Source organism: Chlorocebus sabaeus, chromosome 6, assembly GCF_047675955.1.
Source record: "Chlorocebus sabaeus isolate Y175 chromosome 6, mChlSab1.0.hap1, whole genome shotgun sequence".
NCBI lineage: Eukaryota > Metazoa > Chordata > Mammalia > Primates > Cercopithecidae > Chlorocebus > Chlorocebus sabaeus.
The window spans coordinates 16,378,018-16,393,869 of NC_132909.1; positions in this window are offsets into that span (position 1 = coordinate 16,378,018).

Here is a 15,852-nt window from a genome sequence, read left to right on the forward strand (position 1 = left end):
CTATAAAGACACATGTACACGTATATTTATTGCGGCACTATTCACAATAGCAAAGACTTGGAATCAAGCCAAATGTCCATCAGTGACAGACTGGATTAAGAAAATGTGGCACATATACACCCTGAAATACTGTGCAGCCATATAAAAGGATGAGTTTGTGTCCTTCGCAAGGACATGGATGCAGCTGGAAACCATCATTCTCAGCAAACTATCACAAGAACAGAAAACTAAACATCGCATGTTCTCACTCATAAGTGGGAACTGAACAATGAGATCACTTGGACTAGGGAAGGGGAACATAACACACTGGGGTCTATTATGGGGAACGGGGATGAGAGAGGGATGGCATTAGGAGTTATACCTGATGTAAATGACAAGTTGATGGGTGCTGACGAGCTGATGGGTGCAGCACACCAACATGGCACAAGTATACATATGTAACAAACATACACGTTGTGCACATGTACCGTAGAACTTAAAGTATAATAAAAAAAAAAAAAAAAGAAAATTGAAATTATATGAAGTACTCTCTCTGAGACAACAGTAGAATAAAACTGGAAATTAACTCCAAATGGAACCTTCAAAACCAGGCAAACACATGGAAATTAAATAACTTGCTCCTGAATGATCACTGGGTGAAATATGAAATCAAGATGGAAATGTAAAAACCCTTTGAACTGAACGATAGTGATGCATCCTATCAAAACATCTGGAATTCTGCGAAGAGTGTGCTAAAAGTTCATAGCTTTAAATGCCTACATCAAAATGACTGAAAGAGCACAAATAGACAACATAAGGTTACACTTCTAGAAATTCAAGAAACAAGAAGACACCAAAGGCAAACCCAGCAGAAGAAAGAAAATAACCAAGATCAGAGCAGAAATAAATGAAGTGGAAACAAAATAATGCAACCTATAAATAAAATGTAAAGCTGGCTTTTTGGAAAAGTAAATAAAATTGATAGACCTTTGGCAAGATTAACCAAGAAAAGAAGAGAAAAGAGCCAAATAAGCTCATTTAGAAATGAAATGGGAGCCATTACCACCAACAAAACAGAAATACAAAAGATAATTCAAAGGTACTATGAACACATTTATGTGCATAAACTAGAAAACCTAGAAGGCATGAAAAAATTCCTGGAAATATAAAACCCTCCTAGATTAAATCAGAAAGAATTCGAAACCCTGAAGAGACAGCAAAAAGCAGCAAGACTGAAAAGATAATTTAAAAATTAACAACAAAACAAATTCCAGGACCAGACAGATTCACAGCTGAATTCTACCAGACATTCAAAGAAGAGTTTTTACCAATTCATTTGACACTATTGCACATGCTTGAAAAAGATGGAATTCTCCCTGAATCATTCTGTGAAGCCAGTATCGCCCTAATACTAAACCCAGAAAAGAACATAACAAAGAAAACTACAGACCAAAATCCCTGATGCACACAGATGCAGAAATTCTTAACAAAATACTAGCTAACTGAATCACAAATATAACGCACCAAGATCAAGTAGGTTTCACATTAGGGATGCAGGAATGGTTCCACATACACAAGCCAATAAATGTGGTACACCACATAAACAGAATTTAAAAATCACATGATCCTCTCAATAGACCCTGAAAAGGTACTTGACAACATTCAGCATCGTTTTATGATTAAAACTCTCAGCAAAATTAGCACACAAACCCACAGTCAACATAATACTGAATGAGAAAAAGTTGAAAGCATTCACTCTCAGCAGGGGAACAAGACAAAGACGGCCACTGACTCTCACCACTTTTATTCAACAGAGTACTGAAAGTCCTAGCCAAATCAATCAAACAAGGGAAATAAATAAAGGGCATCCAAATTGGTAAAGAGGAAGTAAAACTGACGCTGTGTGCTGATGATATAACTACATACCTAGAAGACACTAAGGACTCCACCAAAAAGCTGTTAGAACTCATAAATGAATACAGCAAAGTTTCAGTATACAAAATTAATGTGCACAAATCAGTAGCTCTGCTACACACCAACAGTCACCAAGCAAAGAATCAAATCAAGAACTGAACCCCTTTTACAACAGTCATAAAGAAATAATAACTAGGTATATATCTAAACAAGGAGGTGAAAGACCTCAAGAAAAGCTACAAAACACTGCTGAAAGAAATCATAGACGACGCAAAAAATGAAAATGCACCCCATGCTCATGGATGAATAGAATCATTATTGTGAAAATGACCATACCGACAAAAGCAATTTACACATTCAATGCAATTCCCATTAAAATGCCACCATCATTCTTCACAGAACTAGAAGAAACAATTCTAAAATTCATATGGAAACAAACAAGAGCCAACATACGGAAAGCGAGACTAAGAAAAAGAACAAATCTGGTGGTGTCACATCACCTGACTTCAAACAATTCTCTAAGTTCATAGTCACCAAATAGCATGGTAATGGTGTAAAACTAGGCACATAGATCAATGGAACAGGATACAGATTCCAGAAAAAAAACCTAAATACTTACAGCCAACTTATGTTTGACAAAACAAACAAAAACATTAAATGGGAAAAGGACACCTTATTCAACATATGGTGCTGAAATAATTGGCAAGCCGAATGTAGGAGAATAAAACTGGATCCCCATCTCTCACCTATACAAAAATCAACCCAAGATGAATCAAGGACTTAAATCTAAGACCTGAAACTATAAAAACTCTAGAAGACGACATTGGAAAATCCCTTCTAGACATTGCATTAGGCGAAAACTTCAGGACCAAGAACCCAAAAGCAAATGCAACAGAAGCAGAAATAAATAGGTGAGGCTTCATTAAACCAAAGAATTTCTGCACAGCGTGAAACCCCGTCTCTACTAAAAAATACAAAAAAAACTAGCCGGGCGAGGTGGCAGGCGCCTGTAGTCCCAGCTACTCGGGAGGCTGAGGCAGGAGAATGGCGTGAACCCGGGAGGCGGAGCTTGCAGTGAGCTGAGATCCGGCCACTGCACTCCAGCCTGGGCGACAGAGCCAGACTCCGTCTCAAAAAAAAAAAAAAAGAACATCTGCACAGCAAAGTTACAGTCAGCAGACTAAACATATCACCCACAGAGTGAAAGAAAATCTTCACAATCCATACATCTGAAAGATAACCAATATCCAGAATCTACAAAAAACTCAAATTACCAAACAAACAATCCCATGAAAAAGTGGGCTAAGTACGTGAATAAACAATTCTGAAAAGAAGATATACAAATGGCTAACAAACATAGGAAAAAATGTTCAATATCACTCATGATCAGGGAAATGCAAACGAAAACCTCAATGTGATACCACCTTACTCCTGCAAGAATGTTCAAAATCAAAAATGAAAAAATAATAGTTGTTGGACAGGCATGGTGGCTTACGCCTGTAATCCAAGGTGGCCAAGATGGGCGGATCACTTAAGATCAGGAGTTTGACACCGGCGTGTACAACATGGTGAAACCCTGCCTCTACTAAAAATACAAAAATATTACAAAGGTGAGGTAGCAACATGCCTGTAATCCCAGCTACTCCAGAGGCTAAGGCAGAAGAATGGCTTGAACCTGGGAGGCAGATGTTACAGTGAGCCAAGTTCACACCACTGCTCTCCAACCTGGGTGAAAGAGGAAGACTCCATCCATCTCAAAAATAAATAAATAAAAATAATTGTTGATGTGAAAGCAGTGAGAAGAGAACACGTCTATACCGCTGGTTGGAATGTGAACTATAAATGAGTGGATAAAGCAATTGTGGTATATATATATATGATTGAATACTACTCAGCCATAAAAGGAATGAATTAATGGCATTTGCAGCAACCTGGAAGAAACTGGATACTATTATTTTAAGTAAAGTAACTCAGGAATGGAAAACCAAACACTGTATATTCGCACTTATAAGTGGGAGCTAAGCTACAAGGATGCAAAGGCATAAGATTGATTGATAAAATAGACTTGGAGAAAAGGGTGGGAAGGGGGTGAGGGATAAAAGACTACAAACGGGGGCGGAGCAAGATGGCCGAATAGGAACAGCTCCAGTCTCCAACTCCCAGCGCAAGCGACACAGAAGACCAGTGATTTCTGCATTTTCAACTGAGGTACTGGGTTCATCTCACTGGGGAGTGCCAGATGATCGGTGCTGGTCAGCTGCTGCAGCCCGACCAGCGAGAGCTGAAGCAGGGCGAGGCATTGCCTCACCTGGGAAGCGCAAAGGGGAAGGGAATCCCTTTTCCTAGCCAGGGGAACTGAGACACACAACACCTGGAAAATCGGGTAACTCCCACCCCAATACTGCGCTTTAAGCAAACAGGCACACCAGGAGATCATATCCCACACCGGGCCGGGAGGGTCCCACACCCATGGAGCCTCCCTCATTGCTAGCACAGCAGTCTGTGATCTACCGGCAAGGCAGCAGCGAGGCTGGGGGAGGGGCCCCCGCAATTGCTGAGGCTTAAGTAGGTAAACAAAGCTGCTGGGAAGCTCGAACTGGGTGGAGCTCACAGCAGCTCAAGGAAACCTGCCTGTCTCTGTAGACTCCACCTCTGGGGACAGGGCACAGTAAACAATAACAAACGGAGCAGAAAGCTCTGCAGACGCAAACAACTCTGTCTGACAGCTTTGAAGAGAGCAGTGGATCTCCCAACACGGAGGTTGAGATCTGAGAAGGGACAGACTCCCTGCTCAAGTGGGTCCCTGACCGCCGAGTAGCCTAACTGGGAGACATCCCCCACTAGGGGCAGTCTGACACCCCACACCTCACAGGGTGGAGTACACCCCTGAGAGGAAGCTTCCAAAGCAAGAATCAGACAGGTACACTCGCTGTTCAGAAATATTCTATCTTCTGCAGCCTCTGCTGCTGATACCCAGGCAAACAGGGTCTGGAGTGGACCTCAAGCAATCTCCAACAGACCTACAGCTGAGGGTCCTGACTGTTAGAAGGAAAACTATCAAACAGGAAGGACACCTACACCAAAACCCCATCAGTACATCACCATCATCAAAGACCAGAGGCAGATAAAACCACAAAGATGGGGAAAAAGCAGGGCAGAAAAGCTGGAAAATCAAAAAATAAGAGCGCATCTCCCCCGGCAAAGGAGCGCAGCTCATCGCCAGCAATGGATCAAAGCTGGACGGAGAATGACTTCGACGAGATGAGAGAAGAAGGCTTCAGTCCATCAACCTTCTCAGAGCTAAAGGAGGAATTACGTACCCAGCGCAAAGAAACTAAAAATCTTGAAAAAAAAGTGGAAGAATTGATGGCTAGAGTAATTAATGCAGAGAAGGTCATAAACGAAATGAAAGAGATGAAAACCATGACATGAGAAATACGTGACAAATGCACAAGCTTCAGTAACCGACTCGATCAACTGGAAGAAAGAATGTCAGCGATTGAGGATCAAATGAATGAAATGAAGCGAGAAGAGAAACCAAAAGAAAAAAGAAGAAAAAGAAATGAACAAAGCCTGCAAGAAGTATGGGATTCTGTAAAAAGACCAAATCTACGTCTGATTGGGGTGCCTGAAAGTGAGGGGGAAAATGGAACCAAGTTGGAAAACACTCTTCAGGATATCATCCAGGAGAACTTCCCCAACCTAGTAGGGCAGGCCAACATTCAAATCCAGGAAATACAGAGAATGCCACAAAGATACTCCTCGAGAAGAGCAACTCCAAGACACATAATTGCCAGATTCACCAAAGTTGAAATGAAGGAAGAAAACTTAAGGGCAGCCAGAGAGAAAGGTCGGGTTACCCACAGAGGGAAGCCCATCAGACTAACAGCAGATCTCTCGGCAAAAACTCTTCAAGCCAGAAGAGAGTGGGGGCCAATATTCAACATTCTTAAAGAAAAGAATTTTAAACCCAGAATTTTATATCCAGCCAAACTAAGTTTCATAAGTGAAGGAGAAATAAAATCCTTTACAGATAAGCAAATGCTTAGAGATTTTGTCACCACTAGGCCTGCCTTACAAGAGACCCTGAAGGAAGCACTAAACATGGAAAGGAACAACCGGTACCAGCCATTGCTAAAACATGCCAAAATGTAAAGACCATCAAGGCTAGGAAGAAACTGCATTAACTAACGAGCAAAATAACCAGTTAATATCATAATGGCAGGATCAAGTTCACACATAACAATCTTAACCTTAAATGTAAATGGACTAAATGCTCCAATTAAAAGACACAGACTGGAAAACTGGATAAAGAGTCAAGACCCATCAGTCTGCTGTATTCAGGAGACCCATCTCACACGCAGAGACATACATAGGCTCAAAATAAAGGGATGGAGGAAGATTTACCAAGCAAATGGAGAACAAAAAAAAGCGGGGGTTGCAATACTAGTCTCTGATAAAACAGACTTTAAACCATCAAAGATCAAAAGAGACAAAGAAGGCCATTACATAATGGTAAAGGGATCAATTCAACAGGAAGAGCTAACTATCCTAAATATATATGCACCCAATACAGGAGCACCCAGATTCATAAAGCAAGTCCTTAGAGACTTACAAAGAGACTTAGACTCCCATACAATAATAATGGGAGACTTCAACACTCCACTGTCAACATTAGACAGATCAACGAGGCAGAAAGTTAACAAGGATATCCAGGTATTGAACTCATCTCTGCAGCAAGCAGACCTAATAGACATCTATAGAACTCTCCACCCCAAATCAACAGAATATACATTCTTCTCAGCACCACATCGTACTTACTCCAAAATTGAACACGTAATTGGAAGCAAAGCACTCCTCAGCAAATGTACAAGAACAGAAATTATAACAAACTGACTCTCAGACCACAGTGCAATCAAACTACAACTCAGGACTAAGAAAATCAAAACCGCTCAACTACATGGAAACTGAACAACCTGCTCCTGAATGACTACTGGGCACATAACGAAATGAAGGCAGAAATAAAGATGTTCTTTGAAACCAATGAGAACAAAGATACAACATACCAGAATCTCTGGGACACATTTAAAGCAGTGTGTAGAGGGAAATTTATAGCACTAAATGTCCACAAGAGAAAGCAGGAAAGATCTAAAATTGACACTCTAACATCGCAATTAAAACAACTAGAGAAGCAAGAGCAAACACATTCGAAAGCTAGCAGAAGGCAAGAAATAACTAAGATCAGAGCAGAACTGAAGGAGATAGAGACACAAAAATCCCTCCAAAAAATCAATGAATCCAGGAGTTGGTTTTTTGAAAAGATCAACAAAATTGACAGACCACTAGCAAGACTAATAAAGAAGAAAAGAGAGAAGAATCAAATCGATGCAATTAAAAATGATAAAGGGGATATCACCACCGACCCCACAGAAATACAAACTACCATCAGAGAATACTATAAACACCTCTACGCAAATAAACTGGAAAATCTAGAAGAAATGGATAATTTCCTGGACACTTACACTCTTCCAAGACTAAACAAGGAAGAAGTTGAATCCCTGAATAGACCAATAGCAGGCTCTGAAATTGAGGCAATAATTAATAGCCTACCAACCAAAAAAAGTCCAGGACCAGATGGATTCACAGCTGAATTCTACCAGAGGTACAAGGAAGAGTTGGTACCATTCCTTCTGAAACTATTCCAATCAATACAAAAAGAGGGAATCCTCCCTAACTCATTTTATGAGGCCAACATCATCCTGATACCAACGCCTGGCAGAGACACAACAAAAAAAGATATTTTAGACCAATATCCCTGATGAACATCGATGCAAAAATCCTCAATAAAATACTGGCAAACCGGATTCAGCAACACATCAAAAAGCTTATCCACCATGATCAAGTGGGCTTCATCCCTGGGATGCAAAGCTGGTTCAACATTCGCAAATCAATAAACATAATCCAGCATATAAACAGAACCAAAGACAAGAACCACATAATTATCTCAATAGATGCAGAAAAGGCTTTTGACAAAATTCAACAGCCCTTCATGCTAAAAACGCTCAATAAATTCGGTATTGATGGAACGTACCTCAAAATAATAAGAGCTATTTATGACAAACCCACAGCCAATATCATACTGAATGGGCAAAAACTGGAAAAATTCCCTTTGAAAACTGGCACAAGACAGGGATGCCCTCTCTCACCACTCCTATTCAACATAGTGTTGGAAGTTCTGGCTAGGGCAATCAGGAAAGAGAAAGAAATGAAGGGGATTCAGTTAGGAAAAGAAGAAGTCAAATTGTCCCTCTTTGCAGATGACATGATTGTATATTTAGAAAACCCCATTGTCTCAGCCCAAAATCTCCTTAAACTGATAAGCAACTTCAGCAAAGTCTCAGGATACAAAATTAATGTGCAAAAATCACAAGCATTCTTATACACCAGTAACAGACAAACAGAGAGCCAAATCAGGAATGAACTTCCATTCACAATTGCTTCAAAGAGAATAAAATACCTAGGAATCCAACTTACAAGGGATGTAAAGGACCTCTTCAAGGAGAACTACAAACCACTGCTCAGTGAAATAAAAGAGGACACAAACAAATGGAAGAACATACCATGCTCATTGATAGGAAGAATCAATATCGTGAAAATGACCATACTGCCCAAGGTAATTTATAGATTCAATGCCATCCCCATCAAGCTACCAATGAGTTTCTTCACAGAATTGGAAAAAACTGCTTTAAAGTTCATATGGAACCAAAAAAGAGCCCGCATCTCCAAAACAATCCTAAGTCAAAAGAACAAAGCTGGAGGCATCACGTTACCTGACTTCAAACTATACTACAAGGCTACAGTAACCAAAACAGCATGGTACTGGTACCAAAACAGAGATATAGACCAATGGAACAGAACAGAGTCCTCAGAGATAATACCACACATCTACAGCCATCTGATCTTTGACAAACCTGAGAGAAACAAGAAATGGGGAAAGGATTCCCTATTTAATAAATGGTGCTGGGAAAATTGGCTAGCCATAAGTAGAAAGCTGAAACTGGATCCTTTCCTTACTCCTTATACGAAAATTAATTAAAGATGGATTAGAGACTTAAATGTTAGACCTAATACCATAAAAATCCTAGAGGAAAACCTAGGTAGTACCATTCAGGACATAGGCATGGGCAAAGACTTCATGTCTAAAACACCAAAAGCAACAGCAGCAAAAGCCAAAATTGACAAATGGGATCTCATTAAACTAAAGAGCTTCTGCACAGCAAAAGAAACTACCATCAGAGTGAACAGGCAACCTACAGAATGGGAGAAAATTTTTGCAATCTACTCATCTGACAAAGGGCTAATATCTAGAACCTACAAAGAACTCAAACAAATTTACAAGAAAAAAACAAACAACCCCATCAAAAAGTGGGCAAAGGATATGAACAGACATTTCTCAAAAGAAGACATTCATACAGCCAACAGACACATGAAAACATGCTCATCATCACTGGCCATCAGAGAAATGCAAATCAAAACCACAATGAGATACCATCTCACACCAGTTAGAATGGCGATCATTAAAAAGTCAAGAAACAACAGGTGCTGGAGAGGATGTGGAGAAATAGGAACACTTTTACACTGTTGGTGGGATTGTAAACTAGTTCAACCATTATGGAAAACAGTATGGCGATTCCTCAAGGATCTAGAACTAGATGTACCATATGACCCAGCCATCCCATTACTGGGTATACACCCAAAGGATTATAAATTATGCTGCTATAAAGACACATGCACACGTATGTTTATTGCGGCACTATTCACAATAGCAAAGACTTGGAATCAACCCAAATGTCCATCAGTGACAGATTGGATTAAGAAAATGTGGCACATATACACCATGGAATACTATGCAGCCATAAAAAAGGATGAGTTTGTGTCCTTTGTAGGGACATGGATGCAGCTGGAAACCATCATTCTTAGCAAACTATCACAAGAACAGAAAACCAAACACCGCATGTTCTCACTCATATGTGGGAACTGAACAATGAGATCACTTGGACTAGGGAAGGGGAACATCACACACCGGGGCCTATCATGGGGAGGGGAGAGGGGGGAGGGATTGCACTGGGAGTTATAACTGATGTAAATGACGAGTTGATGGGTGCAGCACACCAACATGGCACAAGTGTACATATGTAACAAACCTGCACGTTATGCACATGTACCCTACAACTTAAAGTATAATAATAAATAAATTTAAAAAAATAAAAAAATAAAAAAATAAAAAAAAATAAAAAAATAAAAAAAAAAATGATGAGTTGATGGGTGCTGACGAGTTGATGGGTGCAGCACACCAATATGGAACAAGTATACATATGTAACAAACCTGCACATTAGCACATGTACCCTAGAACTTAAAGTATAATAAAAAGTAAAAATGAAAAAAAAAGAATTCAAAAAAAAAAGCAAAAATAAGTAGGTGAGACTTCTTTAAACTAAAGAGCTTCTGCACAGCAAAGCAACAGTCAGCAGACTAAACATATAACCCAGAGAGTGAAAGAAAATATTCACAATCTATACATCTGAAAGATAACCAATATCCAGAATCTACAAGAAACTCAAACAAATTAGCAAACAAACAATCCCATTAAAAAGTCAGCTAAGTATGTGAATAAACAATTCTCAAAAGCAGATACACAAATGGCCAACAAACATAGGAAAAAATGTTCAATATCACTAATGATCAGGGAAATGCAAATCAAAACCACAATGTGATACCATCTTACTCCTGCAAGAATGTTCATAATAAAGAATGAAAAAATAGTAGTTGTTGGCCAGGCATGATGGCTTACACCTGTAATCCCAACACTTTGGGAGGCCAAGATGGGCAGATCACTCAAGGTCAGGAGTTTGACACCAGCACACACAACATGGTGAAATCCTGTTTATACTAAAAATACCAAAAAAATTACGCGGGCGAGGTGGCACATACCTGTAATCCCAGCTGCTCCAGAGGCTGAGGCAGAAGAATGGCTTGAACCTGGGAGGCAGAAGTTACAGTGAGCCAAGATCATGCCAATGCTCTCCAACCTGGGTGAAAGAGCAAGACTCCATCCATCTCAAAAATAAATAAATAAAAATAATAGATGTTGATGTGGAAGCAGTGAAAAAGGAACACGTCTACACCGCTGGTGGGAATGTGAACTATAAATGCGTGAATAAAGATATTGTGGTATATATATGATTGAATACTACTCAGCCATAAAAGGAATGAATTAATGGCATTCGCAGCAACCTGGAAGAAATTGGAGACTATTATTCTAAGTGAAGTAACTCAGGAATGGAAAACCAAACACTGAATGCTCTTACTCATAAGTGAGAGTTAAGCTATGAGGATGCAAAGGCATAAGAATGATAAAATAGACTTGGGGAAAAGGGTGGGAAGGGGGTGAGTGATAAAAGACTACAAATTGAGTTCAGTGTATACTGCTCGGGTGATGAGTGCACCAAAATCTCACAAATCACCACTAGAGAACTTATGTAATTAAATACCAAATCCCCAAAAACCTTCGGAAAGAAAAGATTTTAAAATAAAATAAAATAATAAAAAATTTAAAATCACTTCCGACAAAATGCTTCTAAAATGGAAAAAAAAAAAAAAAAAAGTCCCTGAAGGTCATATACCAGAAACTCTATTATGTTGCCTCTTAATGCGTATATTTCAGCCCACTTGCTCAAATCTGACAACTTTTCAGGAAGCTGCTGATCACCTGTTGCAGGTGTATTCTATCTATTGTGAGACTGTATCTCCCTGGCACTATCTGCAACCAATTACTACTTTAGAGAGACAGTTAACAACCACCTGACTTGACCATCACCTGGTGATGTTCACTTGACATTTCTAGTATGTGGAGGTGGAAGGATCTCTCCTGCCCTGCTCAAGTCTCACCAGCTACCTACTGGTCCAATTTAAAAAAAAAAAAAAAAAAGGCAGAATCAGGTGTGATGACACTTGCTTGTATTTTCAGCATTTTGGGAGTGAAAGTGGGCAGATCACTTGAGCCCAGAAGTTTGAGACCAGCCTGGGGTTTCACCAGCCTGGGTGAAACCCCGTCTATACAGAAACAAACAGAAACAATTAGGCATTCTGGCACATGCCTGTGATTCCAGCTACTCAGGAGGCTGAGGCAGGAGGATCACTTGAGCTCACAAGTTTGAGGCTGCAGTCAATTATGATCTCGCCACTGCACTTCAGCCTGTGTAAGAGAGTGAGACACTCTCTAATTTAAAAAAAAAAAAAAAACGGTAAAAATAATGTTCTAAGGTCAGATCTAATACAAAAACTGCATCTTATTCTGTGGTGTTTAGATGCTATAATTAAAATAGAACATGGAGGTGTTTCCATAGGAATAGCTGAAAGCTTCTATACTTTTTATGCAGCTGCATCATATTCTATTGTGTAGATATAAAGTAACCTGTTTAAATAGCATCGTGCTGGTGAAAGTCTAGGTTTTTCCCAATATTTTGCTGTTAAACAAACAATACAGTGAATAACCCTGATAAGTGTCACTTTTCAAGACTGAGAGTGTGATAAATTTTTCCCAGTAAAGTTTGGGAGGCAAAAATACATATTTTTTTAAAGTTTGATATGTATTAAGAAATTTTACTCTACAAAGTTTGTACATATTTTTATGTTCCAAGAAAAGTAGGGGAGGGTAATATCACCTCGGTTGCTCTCACACAAACCTCCTGAGTGACAGCACCTTTAGGGACACAGGCACAAGGCCATATCCCTGGTGCCCACACAGGGCAGGGGCATCTGGATCCTGGGAAGCTCCAGGAAAGGTGAGGATGCCCTCTAGAGGACACCCTGCTAAGGATCAGAAAGGGGCCAAAGAAGTTGAGAGATTACAACAGGTCTTAAACTAAGGGAAAGTTCAAGTGGAGGATATTAAGTTTCAAGGAGCAAGCTGAAGTGAGAAAGTGGAAGAGACTGATGGAAGGAGAAGGTAAAAAGCTCTAGGGAAGCTAGGGGAGGCACATCAAAGTTCTCCACTCCTCCTCAGCATTGAACTTTGTAGTGGTCATGCTGGTGGGCCTCTGTGAGCTCTAGGAAGTCCAGCACTCTCTGGGGACTCTACCCACTCAAGGCCAGCAGGACTCCCTCTCCCAGCTCTGACAACCAGCAATGTCTCCAGACTGCCAAATGCTTTTAAAAATGAAAAAATTGCCCCTGGCAGAAGCATTAATCTACACTAATCTATAAAAGCAAATCACCACTAAAATCCATCACCTCTTGGTAGAAGAATTACAAGTGTGAGATGGGTAAAATGGAGGTCAATATTTACTGAAATGACTTTTACTTAATCAGCAATTTGATGTCCCAGAAGGCATGTTTAGGGGTGATGCCACATGGCCTGTACCTCACAGCAGAAAGAGTATGGGTTTTCCAAGGGTCTGTCACCATGAACTGGAAAGGTCCGGAACTGGGAAAGGTAATGACGTGCACTGGGTTACATTAAAAAGTGGGATGTACGGAATTCTGTAGATATTGGGAGAAAAAAATACACAATGTAAACCCAAATCCCATTCTGATTCTCTCACCATCTTAGGGCCATCTTGGCTATCTATGAATGGTAGCATTTAGGTCCGTGGCCTGTACACTGTCTGGTTCAGGTACCTAAGTGCTCTCTTATTATGGAAAAAGAAGACATTTTGAACATTCTCATCCTTCACTCATTCACCTCTCACACCCGTCGACCTCTCAAACCTCTTGCCACTCCTTGATTTCATTCTCAATTTACTGAGCTCCGTATCTGTCTCTCATCCATTCCAACATGTGGTGGGTCCAGATGGTGGCTTCTGCCCATGATTTTGTAAAAAAAAAAAAAAAAAAAAGACTTTCAAAATTACTTTGCCTGACACCTCCTTAAACTGACCTCCACCTGCAGCCCCATGATCATACCAGCAGCAATTGGACATGTTTTCTGGTAGTCAGATGCTTTCCATCTCTCATTAGGAAATGAGATTCTCTCCACTCTGCATGAAGATTTCCCAGTAGAAATGAATACAGAGACACTGCCCGTGTGTTCCCAAAGAAAATGGTCTCTATAAGAACATGTGAAAGCTGCAATTATAGAACGGACAACCTAAAACACACTGTGTATGTGTTTATTTCCACTTGATTGCACATTTTAAAGTATTTAAAATAGCACATTCTTCACAGAACTGTGAAAAATCTATTTCTATTATTTAAATCACCCAGGCTAAGGTGTTTGCTATGGCAGCTGAAGTCCATGAATACGTCATCTGACCCAGAGTTTTCAATGAAATGTATCAGGTTTTCAATCAAGTTAGCTGGAAGCTCCTGTCCCCAGAAGAACCAGAGGCCCCAAAACAAGAGCTCCAGCAGGGGCTCAACCAGCACAGGTCCCATAGGGCAGCCTCGATGTCAGGCCCTGGATGGCATGTGAGGCTATAGTTATACAACCACAACGTGAAAGTGTAAGTGTTTTCATTACTTACAGACACTGGGGAGCACACCTGGAGACCACAGAAACAGAAACAGAAATCAGTGAGCCCAGGCAGGGAGGAGAGAAGAGACCAGTAAGCCAATGGCTTTAGTAAGTCCAGGTGTTACCTGACAGCCGGGAGTTTTAATGAATGTATGTAAAGCAAACAGCAAACACTGGGACTAGGAGATCATGCTGTGACTGACAAGTGGTCACTTTAAATGTGAGGGCAAATGTCATAATATCAGTTTAAAGAAAGCAGCTGGAGAGACAAGAGCCCAGCACACCAAGCAGGAGAGATGCCTCTAAGATTTTATCTCTGGCCACCAACGGGAGCCACTTGAACAACCAGATACAGTATTGAAAACTGCCATGGTGACCAAGGCCTGCCTCTGATGTTAGGCAAATAAACTTACACCTTAGAAAATGAATGCCAAGGCAACATGACACTATGGGCACTCATGACATCCAGGGACACCAGCAGAGTGTGGTACTGGGCGCTGGAGTCAGAATCCTGGGTTCTGGTCCCAGGGAGTGAGAAAATGAAAATGACTTGTGCCTGCTCCCCTGGCATTGATCCTCCCACCCTGCTGCTCCCTCTTCTGCTCCCAAGCCCATATATAGTGCTCAGCCCCAGACATCACTGCCCCCAGGGTGCACACAAACTCACAGAAGGTGACAAAAATCTGCGTTCAGAACATCCGATTGTGAAAGAGAGAGAACAGTGAACGTAGAACCACAGAGATTGGGACTCACGGAACTGGAAGGTGATGGAGCTGTAACATAATATATGTGTGACCTCGTGTGAAATGTGCAGATCCTTGTAGAATACAAAAGGCAGCCTGACCTGGGACTGTGCTCACCCACACTTCCCTTCCAGTCCACCAGAGGCTGACAGAGTCCCTCCAGCCTGAAACCTTCCCAGGGGATGCTGACCTACCTCAGCAGAACCCATAGCCTAGCAGGATCCACCCTTACCAGGGTCACCTCAGCCCAAGTCCTCAGCATCCTCCATGTTCCCCACACGGACCCCTTCAGCTCCTCCCTGACCTGGCGGCCGCCAACCTAACACCACTCCCTCTCCAGGCAGCTCTTGCTCCACACACCTGCTCCATCCCTGGGCTCAGCTAAAAAGACATCTCCCAGGGCAGCGCTAGTGCACTTTCCCCTCGTGACCTCCCTTCATCCTCATCAACTCTTTCTATCACTGATCCATAAATGCCCGTCCGTGCTCCATCTGTCCTGTTCTCTGGGGCATCCCAGGCCAAGACTAGCGCTGATACAGAACAGCGGCTGCCTGAGGGCCCACAGCCTCCCCAGGAATCAGTCAGGCACCCTGTGACCTGTCTGCCTGCTGGGCCCTGGGGGCTCAGAGCACTTGTGATGGTCACACACAGGCACCATCCAGGATGTGGCCACCTACCCCCGGCTGTTCCTTGGGAAGACA